This window comes from Acanthaster planci, linkage group LG03, assembly GCF_054643075.1.
Source record: "Acanthaster planci isolate LZ-2023a linkage group LG03, COTS_SCS, whole genome shotgun sequence".
Taxonomy (NCBI): Eukaryota; Metazoa; Echinodermata; class Asteroidea; order Valvatida; family Acanthasteridae; genus Acanthaster; species Acanthaster planci.
The window spans coordinates 4046187-4065187 of record NC_141779.1 but is presented as its reverse complement, the minus strand read 5'-3'; the positions used below and the strand labels follow the sequence as shown (position 1 = coordinate 4065187).

Below are 19001 nucleotides of genomic sequence, written 5' to 3'. Positions count from 1 at the left end.
TAATTTAGGGCATCGTATCAGACGGCTGCTTTATTCACATTAATTCTGATATCGTAATTAGAATGGTTCAATCTGTGATATTAATCACAGTTTGTCACAGAACTTAAAATTAGTCTGTGTCATTTCTATGTCTAGCGAAATAATTTTGAGACTGATGTCTGAATTTCATCTTTCGTGGAGCTCTGCTGTAAGGTGATTTTTTGAAACACATGAAACAGTTAAAAGTAATCGGTATAATGTCATGCGTGGAGAATTTACCGGTGGCACGGTTGTACGTGTCTAGTCTGGACATCTCGTTTCCAGAGTGCTTTAAAAATAATGTTTTTGTACATCAAACTAGAAATCACAACAACAAAGTACGCTTCCAAAGACAGCCGTGAACAAGTTTTAAAAAGGTTTGTGCCGTATGAGACTTGAGAAACATCGAATTTCGAATGTGACTCAGCCTCTCTCACGTTGGATCTGTGACAAGTCTCAGTGTCGTGTTACATCTTCCAGCTCACGGCGTTTGTTGATGAGTGAGGCGCGGTTTTACCTTGCCTTCACACCGCGTCATGCTTCTGTCGCCGACACCCATCAACTACATGTACTGGTTCAACTATTGAACTAGTGAAACAGTTCGTTCGCCCGGCCGGGTCCTATCAACTAGGTGAGGTAGGTAAGTTAATGCACAATGTAATGTATAAACATACCGGGGGGGGGCTTGGCCTAACTGCTGACTCTAGTCTATGAAGTATGATGTAAGTATGTTTTTGAGTGTGAAATTAATTTTTAAAGTTGGCAAATCTTCCATTCTCGTTTCAATAAGAATTTTTTTGATCTGAGGGTGCCTTTCCTTTTGGCCTCGCTACGTAGGTTCCGTCATTATGTTCACTTTCACGTTGGTCTGGATGTTGGAAAGAGTTCCATAGACAGACATCACAAATCCCTCGCACTGCTGCAGTGCTCTTTTGCCAGTGATGTTTAAGCCATCGTCTTGTCCCAAGAAGTCAAATGTAGGAGGAAAAATGTTGAAGCATTATAGACAGGTTACAAAATCATTTTAGCTCAATTGCAGAATACCCCGCCACCCGTACCCCGCACGATCAACCTCCTAGCCACGTACAGGTCAAAGTGTCACACTCTCCTCAAGGGATTTTCACCTTGTACCTATGTAACGAGTCATTCCAGGGGTCGTTTTGTAGAGTGGTGGGGTATTCTGCAATTACTCCATTCTTTTCAGATATTTTTATTTTTCAGGCATATCAGACCTGTCTCAGGCATGTCGGACATTAGTGGGTTGAGCCTACCCCCAGAACTGTGGGGTCTGACGTCTGCCCCGCTCACATTCGTGGGAGTGGGGTGGACGTTGAACCCCACGGTTCTGGGGGTAGGTTGAGCCTACAACTAGTACAAGTACAAAACTGTGGGGTTTGTCATCCACCGCACTCCTATAGCAGGGCAGACGACAAACCCCACAGTCATGGGGTGGGATTGTCCCAGGGTGTCAAGTGATGTCCCTCAGATAGAACTCTTTCCATTAGGCCTACGTGAACTTCTCTGGAAACTCCTCTGTGGTTACTGTCAGATTTATTCATGTTTTGTTCCTGTTTGTTGACTTTTTCCATTTGTTGCATAGATAATTTATTATTCAAGCATGTTGCATTAAATCAGCTTCAGGTATGCATGTATTTGTATGCTTATTTTCCTTACATGCAGTTCCAGTGATTTGCAGTTAGACATTTGCAGGTGTTTCAGTAATAATTTACCATTGAATGATTGCATTTTAAACTTTAATTTCTCTCATGTAAGCTGCAGCCGTGTTTCAGTAAGCGCTCCAGATCCTATCTCAATTTTACCCAAAATTGTCATTGCTAAATTTGACTTTTCAGGACATGTTTATCACTTTCTGATGGCAGATTTGTAACTGCAACCTTGAGGTGAACAATTTGTGATGTCAGTGTATGGATTTGCTTTTATTTTTAAAACTTTTTTTCAGGGAGACCGTCTTCTTTCCCCCTTTTTCATTTTTAGTAACTATAAAGATGGAACTTATCTTGACAAAATTTCCCACTTGCATGACCAGGTCATACTCAGTTTGATTTCCCTCCCCTTTTGTAAATTGTTGCCCGGTTTTTATTTCAAATGCTGGACCACAGCCGTCTATAGGTTCAGATTTTCAATAACATTATGAATAACATCACTGACAAAGTATGAAGCAAATTGCACTAAGCAATGGAACAAGCTTTAATGTACATGTACTCTGTACGTAAATGTTCAGCACAGTCTTGAATTTTGCACTCCATTCTGATTTTGATTAGCCTTTGAATGAAATTCATAATACTGGTAGGATTTATCAACTCAGTAAATTTGCTGCAAGAGTCAAGATTGTGCTGAATACACGTACATGTACAGTACATGTTTGTACTATACAGTTGAACTTGATGTACACGTACCCGGTACATGTCTATGTACCAAGTGTTCCTTGTAGCATTAAACCCTAACCTTTTTACCTCAGGGCAGTTTTGGAGGATTTTGAAGGATGGGCTGAGTGGCAAAAAAGGGTGACTGATAACAGAGGATGCATGTTGTTAAGGTTTAGGGTCAAACCCTGCGTTTTTTATGCTCTGCCATGCATAAATTCATGCCTGGATTACACGCACATGTATGTAGAATTATCCCACCTGCTCCAGGATAGCATCTCTTTCAATGTTATGGAGGAATTATGGAATTATGAAGGATGGAGGCGGACATTAAAGAAATAATAGAGGATTTTGGAGGACTGAGATTGTCTCTAAATGGGGCAAGGTCCTGCATGTACATGTAGGCGATTAGTATTTAGCCAGATTGCATGTGATCATCCAAGTTCAGAAGCACCTGTTAGAGAATAACGACTGATGACAAGAGGCCCGAGTTGTTTCCATGTACATGTACTTATGACCATACCTTTCAGCCTTTTGCAGAACCTGCAATTATTCAAAATTTATGAAAAAGTAAAATCCAGAAGGCGCTAACTGAAGGACTAAAGATTGGTTTTGTTTTGAATCCAGTTTGGTTATCTCCAAGTGAAATAAGAAAGCTGTTTGACTCACATTTACTGATAACAGTGTGTACACTAAGCCTGAAAATAAAACACACTTTGATAGTTTGATACATCCGGATATTTCAAATTCTTGGAGCTAAACGTTCTGTTAATCCACTGAATTATGGTGTGTGTCATTTGTTTCGATGCTATTTTTAAACTGCTCATTTGAATGGTGTGTCACTTGTTGACAAATGTGACAAATTAACCTACCAAAAATCGTTGAGTGATTACGAATTTATAAACATGTACCCTACCGGTGCATGCCCGTTGGCACGTGCGCAGCCTTGCAGGTGACAGCATTTCGCATGTTAGTGGAGTCTTTTTCATGGAAACTAAGTTCAGTCGCAGTGGACTTTGACATGTTTCAGATGAATAGTGTACGTTTGCTGACACATGTACGTGGAGGTACACGTACATGTGTACATTGTACTTACAGTAGGCACAATTTTTGTCTGCTTTCCTTCCATACTGTCGCAAGCATTTTATCAACTTCTGCCATTCGTCTTTGGAAACTGCAGCTGTGACTACATGTACATACCGGTAGTCCTAGTATCTCCAACAGTAATGGGAATTGCATTTTAAAGTAAGGTTGGATCTACTGTCAACTTGCTTGGACCACTCTTAGACTGCTTGGCGTGAGTTCAGAAAAGGTACGGTTCATGTACTTCCTCACTTCAAGTCTGTGGTTTTAGTCATTGGCCCATTTTCTTGACGGTACACATGTACATGTATACATATCCACATACATGTACATGTACATGTAGTTTGCAAATTGACATGTGTCTACCAGTACCATCAGGGGTACGAGTACTGTCTAAACAGTTGGCGTAGCAGGCTTGCATACTTGACCTTGCCTGTATTTTACAAAATTTCTGGCAAGGTTTGTGATCGAGTTGGACACATACATGTACGTGTACATGTGCGACATACACTGTACTTTGTACTGGGACTTTCAGTACTGTGTCAGTTGAAGTACATGTGCATGTAGGCCTACTGGTAAGTCTTGGAAATCCCTATTGTTCCATCTTCGCACAAAATCGTCCTCACTGGTGAACAATGGAGAGGACAAAAAATGGAGTGACAATTTTCAAAACCATTGGCATATACATACACACCTCAGAAAGTTGTAAAATCACTCGTTCATGCTTCATGTCAGAGACAGCATGCACACAGGGTGGCCCATCCCTGAAGGAGATCGATGATTTTAGAAAGCTCCCTCTTTTTTTTCAAAAACCGTGTCCTACAGGCTGGTGTTTCAAGTTCAAGCAACCATATTGTGCTGTGATTTGAAAAACAAACTGTTAATGTACCGGTAGCACCATATTACATTATGCACTGCTGCACGAGACAGCCCACGGTGCATGCACTGAGGCCTGTCTCGCCAAACCTTGCCAATAATTAGCATGAAATGACATTTGAAGACAGCGGGGCTGTGTCTTCTGTCCCTTCATCATCTTGAGTGAGTGCGTGCATGCATTAAAGAGTCATGGAAAGGAGCTGTTGAATGTCATTTTAAGAAATGAAATTCAGCCATGCGTATAAAACTGTACATTATGGAACTACAAACAGGAAAGATTGCGTTGCATGGTTGGTATACATGTACGTAGAATAACCCCTAACCCCCTAGGGACCATTGAAATCCTGCATAACCTTGTTGCGTGCAGCACAGAGTCAAGGGTCTTACCCGTTATGTTTGAAAAAAAGGTTACATGTAACTGGATAACTGAAAAAGTGGCTATACTGTGCCTAGTTTGTATCTTTATAACTTGACTCTAGTCTTCCGCATGTCCAGTTAAACTTAGGGGTAAACTTGTACTGGTACCTGTAGGTAATTGCTTTTGAATTGATCTCGGAAGTACTGCTGTGTACATATACAGTTCTGTATGTACTGGTAGGTCTTTACATAACATTTTGCTGATTTCCAAATTCGATACTTGGAGCATAACAGATGCCCGCAGTTTTACAATGTACATGTATGGCTGCTCTACACATGTACATGTACATTTCAAGATCTGTTGAAATCCCCAGAGACGTGTCACTACAGTGAGATGTCAAGATTGATGTGGAGTTCTTTCGTAGCTAGGGTACAAACATTTGTACCCATTCTGACTCAGTCTGAGATTCAGTCTCTGAATGTGCGTCCTACAGAGTCCAAATACGGTGTGTGTACATGTACAGTACAAATCACCCCGGCTTTCTTGGTAATGGAATACGTAGGAACTACATGTAGGATGATAGATAACCCCCTAAAAGTCGTCTGATGCAAGGGGTTCTGTACATACATGCACATGTACCGGTAGGTCATGGTATTTTAGTCTTTAAAACAGTTAATAATTCAGAAAAGCACGCATGAATGGAATTTCAGTTAGAAATCCTGCAAGGAGGGGATATGCACTGTGTGGGGACCCATTCTAACAAAGTGAGTCAGAAGTCTCAAGAGCTACCGTGACATTTTGAGTAATACGTGTACATGTATGTCAAAGGGCCAAGTCACAAACAGTGCAGATGGACGGGAACCCTCAACATTTTCCACCCATGTACATACATGTATGTACACATACCATTAATGTATTATATCAGCCCTCCCCAGTATGGCAAACTGAATCATACATCAAAACGTTAAGAACTCTAATGCAAAACGAAAACAAAGTTACCAAATAAAAAAAGGGCCTGAAGACTCATTTTGAGAGATCCTCATTTACACATTTGCTCTACATGTACATGTAAATGGTGCCGGGACTGGTCTCATGGGGCATACATGCATACTGTTCTGTGGTTTTTAATAGAACATTGATCCATGCGGTCATCCATGCAGAAAGTCAATTGCCATTAAACTTCATTGCCAGTGTGCAGCGGACCATGTCACCTCTAAGCAATTACCTGAAAAGCATGCTCTAAAATTAAAGCGTGGTTGCAAAGCTCATGTAGACACACACACACACCCACATTATCAAATGTCCGTTGCTCCCAAGTGCTAATGGGTCACCATTGCTCTTCTTTAATAGCGGACCCATAGTCCCTGTCAAGTTGCCGGTACGTGGCAGATTCCCCCAGGACCGGAGAGCTCATCTGCACCCTCCCACTCCTCGGTTGCTTTGGTGCAAAGAAGTATCTGTGACATTGACATAGAGATTGCATAGCTGCATCCAACTAACCATGAAACTGTCTTTCAGAAGCTGAATCTACATGTAGGTGCAGTTCGAAACATGACTCTGTAACTTTTCACTTGAAAGCAAAATCCCAAAATATTATATTTCTTAGAATATACACGATTGCCCAATTTGAAACTTTATCAGGTTTGTTCTGAGGCACTCGTTATTAGATTTTGAGAAATTTAGTTGCCTGAAAGGAAGACAGCGCAAAGAAAAGACATGACAGGCTGTAAAGAAATCAGTGCACATTGATAACAACTCCTGTGGGCGTGAGCTGATATCCGGTGACATTTTGTGTCTAATTTTTCAGACACAAAAGGAGGTTCCAACTTCCTCAAATTATTTATAATCAGACTGAGGCAGAATATGGATTCCATCAGTAGCCCAACTTGTCTTAAGGGGCTTTATCAAGAATTCATACCGTGTGCCCGTAATTTGCAACTTCATAATCAATACAAGGTCTATATTTAGCAGCCTTTCCCAAAGATTCTGCTGTGCCTGGTGTGCCCCAGCGTCTGTCTACGTGTTGGTACAGGTCTCCAAGCGGCTAGACTCTCCAACCCGGTCTTGTATTCCCTGCACGAGTTCATGATACAGTGAACTACCATTTCATATCACGTTTCTGTTGCACTGATGTCTCATGCTGTTTGTTTGATATTAAAGCCGGTTCTGTGCAATCAGAGCCTCTGTGTACAATTGGGCATGACATTGATAGACTCCCATATCTCAAAGGATTTATGAGAAATTAGGCCCTAAGTGACACATGAATCGTATTCGTTAAAAAGTAGGTCACCTGTGAAACTGAAAATTGTGTTCCATTATCAGTTTTGTGCCTTCTTACAGGAAAATTTATGTGGAAGAAGTTTGGTTGCCATGACAAATTTGTAGGGGAGGAGTATAAAATTGAAGTTTTAAATTTAAAGGCATAAAATTTACTGGTAAAGCTCCAGCAGCATGTCCCATGCGGACACACTATGGTACCGTATGTGTACATACAGGTATATGTACAAGTACATATAGATATGTACATGTATGTGTGTGCTTCATCCAAAGTTATGGCATACATGTACATGTACGTGCACAAATAGATCTGGCTCGCAAATGTCTCCATTATGCACCACACGAGGGAGTTTGCAACTTTGCACACTTTACATAAAAAATGTACAGTACTCCATACAGAACTTTCTGGTGTGCCCTGTATCCGGGTGTCTGTTTCAGGTTGATTTTCTTCTGTTTTGTTTTTGGTGGCATGGTTTGCTCAGAGATTTTTAAGTGCCTGCTCATTTTCCAGGAATTGACTTGGCCATCACATGGTCAAGCAACAACAAAGCCCTTCATGTATTATATAAATAGATCTGGTTGGTCGTTGAACCCACTGACTGTGGGGTGCTGTTGATGACAAATTTTGGGGGACTGTTGTGGTCGTTGTGAAATTGTATGGTACAGTCATGTTTGTGTAGGTGGTTCATTGTTTGTCTTGAAAGCAAGACATGCATTATGTCCTGATACAGGTCTGTACATGCCATGTACATGTGCAGTCAAACCTTGTTAATGAGAGCACTGTGAATACAGCATTCTGCTTATCACAAGGAAATTTTGTGGTCCCAGTCCTTTGTTTTTCGTTGTTTTATTTCCTGATAATACAATGTTTCTTTTATGACAAGGTAATATGCCAAGTCTGAAGGACCTCTTATTAACGAGGTTTGACTGTATGTGCACATACATGTATATATCAGGATAAGTCATCCTACATGTACATGTACAAATCTACCTACGTGTAGTATGCGTTCGTATGTGTATACATGGACATGACAGTACAATACATGTACATGTGTACTGTAGATATTGCATGTACAATGTACATATACATGTACATGTAGGCCTACATGTACATGATAGTACTGTACCAGTACATGGTTTAATTTCAAGATTTTCTTTTCCTTTTTTGTGAAATTAGTCTCTCGTAACTTTGGCTAGTTTGATTTGCAGTGAGTTTTGTGACTGTTTTTGTAACGATGTTGAACATGGATCAATGAGTGTAGTGGTTTTATCGTTATGTTGATTATTGTTCTGATCTTCCCAATGTACATTTAACTGATGGGGTAGTTTGCATACAGTGTAACTTGACACTGATTTTAGATTTTTATCTTTATTTATTCCATTTCTTTACCCAGGGTATGCCCAGTCTCAAACTGGTTTCCATTGGGGCCCTGCCAACATAAATTAGTACAATAGTTAGAAACTCATGATGAAAAGTAAAATGGACAAATACGACAAACATTAATATTTACAAATACAGACCAATACAATATCATACACATGTGAACATTTAAATAATCAAAGCATTAATTAAACACTGATCATGGGATCGGCAAAAACCCCGCAAAATAAAAAACCTATGGGAAAAAAAGAATGCGTCGAAATTCCCGATCCAGCTCCAATGAACATGATGAACGCTGGCAACCAAGTTAACAGCTCCGTAGATCAGCTTTTTGGACTAAACAGCACTGGTCATGGCCTTCCGTAGTTCTGATGTTTGTTTTGAACAGATGGAGGGGATCAATTTTGGCCAAATTTATTTGATCTTTATTTTTCCAAACAAACTAGTGATTCATGGGCAGAGGCTATTCGTCTCAAAAAAAAGTAAAGTACTTGTATCTATTTGAATGTTACTCACTGTGTAAAGTGTCCCACAGCCAGAACAGCATTGATGTCTCCCAATTTTCCCCTGTCTGTTTCCTTGTTAATGAAATACTGGCTGACTTTGAGTTAGAAGCAAATTTTGTTAAATTTTTTTTATCATATCCACTATTTCCTCCATATTCATAATCCTAAAAATGGGAAAAAAATTTGGCTACAAAAGTAGTTTTACATGGCTATAAAAGTAGTTTTACATGGCGAAAATGTTGAAATTGCAGTTCTGTATTCAAAAGCTGTGGGGAAATTACTGGTGACTTTGAATGCATTCTGTGAGACTGACCAGAAAAGTTTACAAGTGTCCAGTTACGTGTACATGTACGCTGGATTGCAGTGCCTCTTCGAGACTAAATTTATTTTGCCATCTACATGTTTATCTAAAGGCTTTTGTGTCATTTGGTTCCTTGCGATTTTGAACACGAAGCATTTCAATCTAACCATGTACTAGTATATGGACTTTACAGTCCACCAGATCATGACACATACTGGGTGCATGTACTGAAACTATTTGGGAACCATTATTTTTTGAAGTTTTGCCATGTGCTTTCATGAATGGAAAGGCTGTTTCTGAGAAAACTAGCACAATGAGAAGACTGACCATGAAATAAACCCTCACACAGCCGTGCTTCACAACATGGGCTCACTCAGATTTTTGAGTCTCTCATTTCTAAAGTGACCCCGGGCCATTTTGAAAATGACCCTGTCAACACCCACCCAGTTTACACCTAACCACTAACTGGCTGTAATGGTAATGGATGCCTTGCCAGTCAATCTTGATTTATATTAGCAGTTAACAACCTCACACCTTTGCCTTAGCCAACTCTCCCCATTTTTGCTTGACTGATGATAGTCAGGTCATTAACCTCAGAAGTTTCTAAGTATAATTTCTGTCTTCATAGATGGAGGCCAGGTGCAGTTCTGTGTCCAAAAGTACAGTGAACTCTCTGTCTTGAAGAAGCGAGGTCGAGCAAAGGGCAGTTAAGTTTTGCTGTCATGGATGCTCCACAACTGTAAATTACTTACTCGTAAATGTGTCCATGGAGGAAGGAATACATGTACATGCAGATGCATCATTCAGGACACAGTGCTTAGCTTAAAAATTATGATTTTTAACAAGTCCACGCAGTTTTACTGCTGGTATGTTCTTCAACAAGGAACCAAAATGCAACTCCACGTGTCATTTTTCAAAATTTTTAAAAGACCGTCTTTGGTCATTTACAAGTAAAACACAAAATTGCACCTTCAGATTTATAATTAAAGGATTATTTGGTGATAATTAGGCAGACTGTGTCCTTGTAGATGTACATTTGGTTGGCTACTAGTGCAAATCAAACAGAGTTGAAGTCGTTAAAAGTAACATGTTTACACCAAATGACTTGATTTAAAAACTTCCCTCAACAGAAAATTGAGCATACATGTATGTATACATGCATTTTTCAACAGATGTATTTTCAAACCTTCAGAAAGACCTTGAAAGAAAAATGTGCCCGGGAAAATACCACAAAACTGACGAAAAATGAGACGAAAGATTTGGCTCTCCTCATTCTCTGTTAAAAATCACTCCCACTATACCAGCAAATCTACATGTACATGTACACGCACCAGGTCTCATACCCTTGAAAATAATCTTTTTGTTTGGCTGCCTCAAAAATACACTATGTAATGTGTTCAACATGGTCTTTGGGAACGTCATATTTGACAGCATTTTGATGATGTTACAAAATTTGGACTGAAAATGTACCGAAAATGCTGTCACATGCACCCTGTAGTGCTTGAAAATTCTATTTACATGTATGATGTTGATTTTGCCGTTCGTTTTGGAGATATCCCTGCTCAAAATTAAAACAAAATTGAGAACTTAGAGCATGACATCTTGAAAATTAGAGCGTGTCGTTTGGAACTGCTGACTTTGGGACCTGATAAATTGTGAGACATGTTTTTTAATTGTGTAATTATGGTTTTGATATATGTAGTATGTAAATATCATTAATTTTGGATTTTTGCCCTGCTCGACGTGTGTTATAACACTGTATACTCAGTGTTTGCCCCCGAAGGCTTCTGAAAAAAACCCACAAGCGTACTCGGGTGGGACTCGAACCCATGACATCCTGATTACTAGTGCAGACGTCTTAACCACTCGACCACTGTCAGCTGGCTGGTTTGAGTCAGATGTAGCAGAGGGTACTGCGAAAAACTATTTCCAAGGATGGATTTGCGCTGATTTTTCCACAAGCCTTCGGGGGCAATCACTGAGTATACAATGTATTATTATACACGTCGGGCAGGGCAAAAATCCAAAATTAATGAACTTCCCCTGGTACAAATCCATCCTTGGAAATGTAAATATCATCTTTCACCACAAACAAATCCATTCAAAATTACCACAGGAACATTTACTTCCTGGTAACTTTTAGTTGGCTAGGATCGACAGGTTATTTATGTCCTTCAAAACTCTTGTTAAGTTGAAAGATGGGCACAGTCATCATTGTTCCTGATATCAGTCATGACTCCCCGCATTTCATCAGACATTGTGAATTTATTCACCGCTGTTCACTTCAGAAATGAAACCCCCAAAGTTAACATAAGTGGGCCATACTTTGTGGAACCTGCCTGCTGTCAAGTATGGGACAACATTGAAATACACTAAAGGTTCTTTGATTGCACATTTGGAGTGATCTAATTAGGGTTTTTTATCCAAACAAAGATGTGAAGTAGAAAAAATTCGTTAAAATATATAGTAACTTACCATGTGCACTTACTGTACAGTACTAATACAAGTACATGAACAATGTATTTAGGATTATTGATCATGGCCATGCACAGATTTTACACAACTTTCATGTACATGTAGGGCTACAAAGTCACCAACATTTTTGTGATACAATTTATACATATTTTTAGTTTACAAATTCAGTGGAGGGTATTGTTGAAGATTCCTACAAAAACATTCTCTTGAGTGTCTTGTACTGGTAGTATCTACCGGTCCTTTACCGGGTACGTTACTTTAGAAAGATGACCTTTAAATTTCAGCCCCTGTGTTAGTGAGTTCCACAGTAGACCTCAGACACAATGATGTTGTCACACCCCCACAAATCTGTCCAAATTGTATACTTGCATATGTACACAGTGCATGTGATTGTGATAGTGGGACAGTCCCAGCTGTGCTATATAGCACCACAGATGGGCCAGCCCAACTGTAGCACTGTGTGCCATTGTCTGCCATACATTACCTGTACCAGTAAATTACGTCAGTGTCAGTTTGTCTGTATGCGTGGAGAATGTGTAGTTACAGTACATGTACATGTACAATGTAGGTTGTATTTGGGTCATGGATGAAATACCACGTTGAGGTAATTTTTGATTAATTCTGCTAGATGTGAGTGGCAAAACACGTGAAGGTTGAGAAATTTTCTATAGAAATTTGCAAAGTACCAGTACATGTCTAAGTAATTGGGCCGGACCTAGTTGGGACCATCCTAACTACATGCACAGTGTTTGTACATGTACATGTACCCGGCAGGTGGGTAGGCATCCACCAAGGTTAGTTAGGATCTTAGAATAGAAAGTGCCCATGAAAAAAAAAGTGAGGTTGATTTATCGTACACGTAGAAGGTAGGTCTGTTTGAACACATTTATTGCAGAGGCCAAGAGGTACGGAAACCCTGCAAGTTGCAACAGGAATTGGAACTGCTGATCTGTAGTAAATGTTTTACGGGTACGTGGAATGTGCCACATTCGGGGCAGTTCTTTTGCAAGGTTTGGGGATGGCTTTGAAGGGGATACATGTACATGTATTGCACAAGCTGTGACCATATTGCCCTCTTTGAAGACAGATGGGCAATTCCACGCAAAGGTGGACACGAGGGTGAAAATTTAAAATTCATCACAAACGAATTTGGTCTCAAATGAATGCTGAGGGTCTATACTTTACTGTGTTCATGTTGTAATGTAATTTTTTCATTATTTGGTTGTAAAAATCAATGATTATGTAATTTTTTTTTCCAAAAATGAGGAAAAATGATAGGACGATGAATTGCACCCTGTGTGTCTAATAAAAATGGAAGTTGGCTGTATTTGTGGTTACATTAAGTGTTCAGATTGTTTAAAGGATATCTGGTCTGTGTTTTGACCTTTGCGGCATTCGTTATGTTTCAGTGGTCTCAAACATTTTGCCCCACTGGAGTGTCCTTCCGTTAACGTAAAAGTACATGCTTTTAGTATATTTTCAGATTTGAAGGAAAAAATAATTAAAAAAGACCAATGCAAAGTAAGTTTAGGTAGACCTACAACATCATACCATTAAAGTCATTTTTTTGCCCCCTACTCTTTTAATTATAGCTAATTAATACTTGCCCTTGGTTGGTAACGGAAGGACCAAAACAGCCGCTGAATTTTGTTATGACTGATGTTGTGACATCAGATCACAACTAAAAGTGTTAATAGGCTTTCCAGAGTTATACTGGAGAGCTGATTGCTTTCTTCAGGTATCGATTGTTTTGCTTATTAGACGCCTTTCAGTGCCATACTCCATCACATGTACTCAGGAAATGAGTGAGTTGTCTTGAACGTGCCCACTTTGTAATGTGTGGTTATTTAACTGTACAGCATTCAGTGTGTCCACAACTACAACTTGACTGGAGCAGTAAAAGAAATAATCTTCATTGAACAGAACGGTGTACTTACAAATATATTAAATTAAAAACACCCCCCCCAAAATTAGAGACTAACCCTAACTATGCTGAACCCAACAAGGTTATGCAGGATTTCTGAGGTCCCAAGGGGGTTAGGGATAAATTATATGTAATTAAGGAGCATTTGCCAAGTTTCAGACATGCTTTGCTTATATGTTCAGTAACACTGAGTACAGTCTATTGAGGACCAAGATTCCATCCAAGTTCCATACATATATACGTACAGGTAATGGAATTTTAAGCAATTTTAAACAAGCTGACCAGTCTTAAACACATACAACAGTGTATGCACACCAGAGACGTACATGTATAAATGCATAGACCGCCAGGTCCTATCCAAACTACAGGGTTTTCGTTATCTGCTTGGCGCCCGACTAAAATCAAAACTATAGGCAAATTCACCCCATGGTGTAGGGAATTTACGCACAGTTGAAGAATTCCAGCCAGAAAATTCTATGAAGCCATTTTTCAATTGTAATTTTATCTTTTCTGGCTCAATTTATCTGGCTCAAAGGGATTCAAAACAAGGCAGTTGCAACAGTTGAAAAGAAGAGATACGTGTAAGAGCAACGAAGAGCAAAAAGGAAAAAGTAGGTTGGGAGAACATGTAAACAAATACAGGAAATATAAGTGCATTGCGCGTAATGCGCACTGAATGCACTGTCATCTGTCGCTTCGTGCATTGTTTGCCCATACTTTTCAAATTCACGGTTATATGCGAAAGACTAGTGGTCTATGCATTTATTTGTCTGTGATGCACACTGTATGTACATGTATGTAACCCCTACAAATGTACATTTAGATTCATGGGAATTGTATGATAACTTACATGTATCCCGTGTACATGTGACACCCAATTAAGATAGTGTACATGTTGAATTCATGTTTTGGACAAGTTTTATAACAGGCAAAATCCATTTTGAAACCAATCTGAAACACAATGACTATATGAGTAGTCATTCTTTTATATTTTCTATTCGTTACTAGCTGATAATTAGTCACTGGCTTAATTAGTGTTTAATTGGTTGTTTATTGGGATAGTTTAAACTTAAAAAGATTAGTTTTAAGTCATGTTATATTGTATTACTAGTTAGATTTTTATTAAATTGCACTTTCCAACAAAAATTATCTACAACTTTCACTGCGTACAGTGTACATTTAGTAGATTGAGCATTCAATTGTCCTTCCGTTACCAAATCTTAATTAATGTTTTTTGTTATTATGAGATTACCAAACATAAATCAGTCATTTTAAATAAGGCTGAATGTTCACAAAACATCATAGATTGTATTTAGTAACTTTGAAATAACATTGGCAAAGAAACTTCACGGAGTTTTGAGAAAATGTGCCATACTTGAAATATCCATGTCGGTTTTGATGTCCTATTCTGACCTCATTAATATGCATAATCTATAAATGACAAATAAGTCTGATCAAAACTTTGGCGGAATTGAAAGGTTTTAGGTGTCACCATGTATTAACCGTATTAACTTGATTTTAACAAAAAAAGTCTTCGTGATATTGTGTTAAAACATGAAAATGCTGTCTGAATGTCCTTCTGTTACCATGGAATTGCCCTAGAGCAATATTACTGTGGGTGTAATATACATGTACCTGTACGATCTGGTGCTGTTTACTGGTTAACAATCGTGATTTTCTAAGTTCTTGATTGACTGGGAATTAGGCCAACTGATTTCCTGGACCATCCGGCTGTGTACTCTAATAACCACAAGTAAGCGGATCTACATGTACATGTGCATGTATTTTTAGAGTGGTACGTAGAAACCACAAACATACAAGAAGAACATACATGTATTTTGTGAAATGTTCAATCCGCATTCCCTTACACTGTTACCTGAAGTTACACAATTTGGGTCTAAACTTTCAGAAACGCGTTTTGAATTTCATCGGAAATCCTGTCTTTCAGGTGGTCTTTTTCAATACATTTTTTTCAATTTCCCGTAAAAAAAAACCTGAGCTGTCTCATCCAAGCTATAGGTAAGCTTTACATTATTTTTTTGTTGATACATGTACTTGTACATTGTAAGTCAGTACCTTAAACACACGTTGAATCCCCTCGCCAAAAAAAAGCCCCATTAACAAAAGTGAGGGAACAATGGCATGTTTGCGATATTTTCAGTGGGGAAGTCCTGCTGTCACCCCCAGAAGTTGTAAAAAACCAGAAAGGCGGCAACCTTTTAGTGATGTCAGATGTATATTAGACACAGCCCAGGTCATGTGCCCCCAAGCGCCTTTACTTTCTGGTATATATAAAAGTAGACTAATTGTGGAGTTATTGTAAAAATTTCAGTTTTGTTTATGTGTATGTACATGTCTACCTGTTGTTATTCTGCAAGCAAGATACGTGTTGTTAGTTACTGGTAAGTTACATAAATAAGGTACATAAATATGGACTCCATTGAACAAAACGGTATTGTGTGCAGTGGTTGTAGATTTTTTATAAATTTGATTTAAATCATTGTGACTTTAAAATCAAACAATATTGTGCGATTCTTTAAACTGTAAATATACATGTACAGTAGGCTAACTCCTGTGTGTATACAACAGGTCATTTCTTGGAGATGCTGAAACTTTTAGAGGTGGATTCGACTAAAGTTGAGGAAGTACACTGTACAGTATACACAGGACTGGTTATGCCTTTACAAGACTACATGTATGGTTACTCGTACATGGGTCATTCCACAAGGGTAAGGCACTGCTTGTGATGGTGTCAGTTGTTCATTGGTTCCGTAAAGAATGAACAGCTATTTCCCTGCATGCGGATTCCAAAATGACGTTGTTGTACATCTTGCAAGGCTGAAGACAGAAGTGTGTGTGATTTTCACAGAGTACATGTACATGTAATTGTAAATGACGTCATGACAGAGGGGAAAAATTTCGCATGCCCTGGATGTAACAAGTGACACGGTCACAAATTGTGCTCCTTGTAATTACGGAAATGAAATGTAACCAATTCCCCAACTGTGCTGACGGAGACTGTTCAAAAAACAAATGCACTGGTATACATGTACACGTACACTACATGTACTGGGACCTTTTATTTCAGTGCCACTCGTCTTTAAATTTTATTTCAAATTGAAACAACATCTGAAAAACTGATTTTAGTTTTAGAAGCACCGGGGTACTTGATTGCAAATTTCAGTTTTATATTTTTCATGTTTATACATTTGCCAGTTTTTAAAAACATTTTTGCATTTCTGTGGTTGACAGATGTACCTTAGCAAGGTCCATTTCATTTCTCTACACACAGGTTTTTCACATGCCTGAAAACCACACTGTAAAAAAAACCCTCTCCTGTAATGTTAAACAAGCTCGTAAATTAGAAAGCAGTGTCAACCAGCCATCTGTTGTTAGAAAATAGAGAGAGAGAAAAAAAACAACAGGGGTTGTTGCCCCAAATGCATTGTTTGCAAATGAGGGAAATGCAGGATAGCAGGACCACAGAATATCCCAAGAGTGAATCATCAGGTACATTGTGATTGTGCATGCACATGTACCCTGTAGGCACTGTATGTCCATCATAGAACCAGGTGTCCGGAAACAGGATGTTCACTGGAACAATTAATGTGTAATGTCTGCTGTTGACTGACAGTCAGTGGATGAGTTGTTCACACTTGCACAGGTGCATTCTGCATGTTCATGTACGTACGTGTATGTAAATGTACATATTGCTACGTGTTTGGTTTTCTGAGAAAATGTGTTCATACCCCGGTGCACGCACTGTACGCAATTTTAATCAATTGTGTTGCACAATGTTCCTTTTCACAAAGTTATGATGAACAACTTAAACAGGTGGACTGATATTTCCTTATACATGGACGGTAGTTGTCCTATTTGACACGCATTTTATTCATATTGAAACTGTGTACTCTGCTGTATGTACATGTAAATATACCGGTATCATGATGCACAAATTTATGTTCTTCATGTCATTGCAAAAAGTGAAAACAACTGTGACAAACACTCAAAATAAATTAGCAGTAATTAGAAGGCAACGACCAGGCAGAAAAATCTGCCGGTACCCGATATATGTGTGATGGGCATTCATCTTTGTCTTCACTGTGCAAGCAAAATGTTTTGGTTTTTTTTTGAAATTATGGAGAAGTTTTACAAAAAAATTTCTGTCTTGAAATTTACGTGTACATGTGCAAAACGGAGACAGCTTGTATTCCTTGTTAAGAGACCACAGTTTATACAAACATGTAGAAAGGTTGATTGATGTACATTGTAATGGACTGTGCTCTATGTATCATGGGAGTACCCGTGGCTTATTTGCATAATTCACCGTTTCGTGGAAATCCAGCCGCCCATTGTCCAGATTGCAATTAGTCTGTCAGAGCGACGTCTTGTGAGGAGGCAGTAGGGTACATGTACATGTATTGTGTACAGATGGTCTGAGACAATGCAGTACTTGGGCATTGTAACAGAAAAAACTGCTCAAGCTACAGTACATGTACATGTTTACAAAGGTGTCATTAGGTTATCTGGGTAAGTACTTGTATGTATTATCATGAGGTGGAAGGTGTTTGGGGACATATGTACTGGTGCATGTACATGTACTTTAAAATCAAGCAAACTTGATTTCCAAGTGTAAGAAATGACCAATTCCCAGTTTGTCAGGGGTGCATACATGTACAATTAGTTTCTCAGTGCTGAGCTTTAATGCCAGACAAGAAATGTACATGTACAATTCTCTGTTGCACCAAAAGCAAAGTTTCATTTATATATACATGTTCATGTGTCGCTGAAAGAAACTTAAAAAAAAAACAAATTAAAAGAAAAATATTGCATTGAAAATGCAAAATCATATTCTCGCTGTTTTTAGCTTTTCCTTCAATCCTTGTAGTAAAACTGGAAATGCTGTAATAAGTGAGGGCAAAAAACTGTTGTGAGTAGGTTTTGGGGAATTCAACCCCATCACCGTGTTTATTTGTTCCTGCATAGTTTTGCAATTTCTTGCATAGCTCTTGCACACAAACTGTCGGGTGGGAGTGCTTACATATGTATGTGTAGAGTGTACTTTGTACGCTCACATGCCAGTCATGTTCCACCAACACAATGTGTCCCTTCACGTTTTGCATAGTTTTGCACAATGTGCACACCATCAGTAATGCACACACACATGCATGCACTGTACGTACATGATCACCTTGAATGCTCACTATTTGCCTAGAATGCTCGCCCGACACGTACACGTACATGTACATGTATGTTACATGCTCGTGCACTGGTACTGTACGTGAGTTCAAGGGGGCGGTCGGTTAAACGTCAACCAGCAGAGAGGAGATTGCCCCTGCTGAACCTTAAGATGACTCATCTTCCATCCCTCATCTCATCTCTTGGAGGATGCGGGCCGTGTGTGATGTAAGAGGTAGG

At 39.0% G+C, this 19001-nt stretch overlaps 1 protein-coding gene across 10 annotated transcripts in view; it reads left to right on the top strand.

Moving 5' to 3' along the window:
• Window positions 1-56: 56 nt before the first annotated feature.
• LOC110985049 (uncharacterized) overlaps window positions 57-19001 on the top strand; it is a 33416-nt gene continuing 14471 nt past the window's right edge. For 2 of the 10 annotated variants that reach the window (XM_087134446.1, XM_022245799.2), the window contains exon 1: window positions 3445-3714. The gene's annotated coding sequence lies outside the window, so the exon portion shown is untranslated. Of the gene's footprint in view, window positions 659-3441; window positions 3715-12093; window positions 12264-15042; window positions 17267-18505; window positions 18997-19001 lie in introns of those variants that run through there. The other 8 variants (XM_087134439.1, XM_087134438.1, XM_087134437.1 and 5 more) reach the window with 8 other exon arrangements.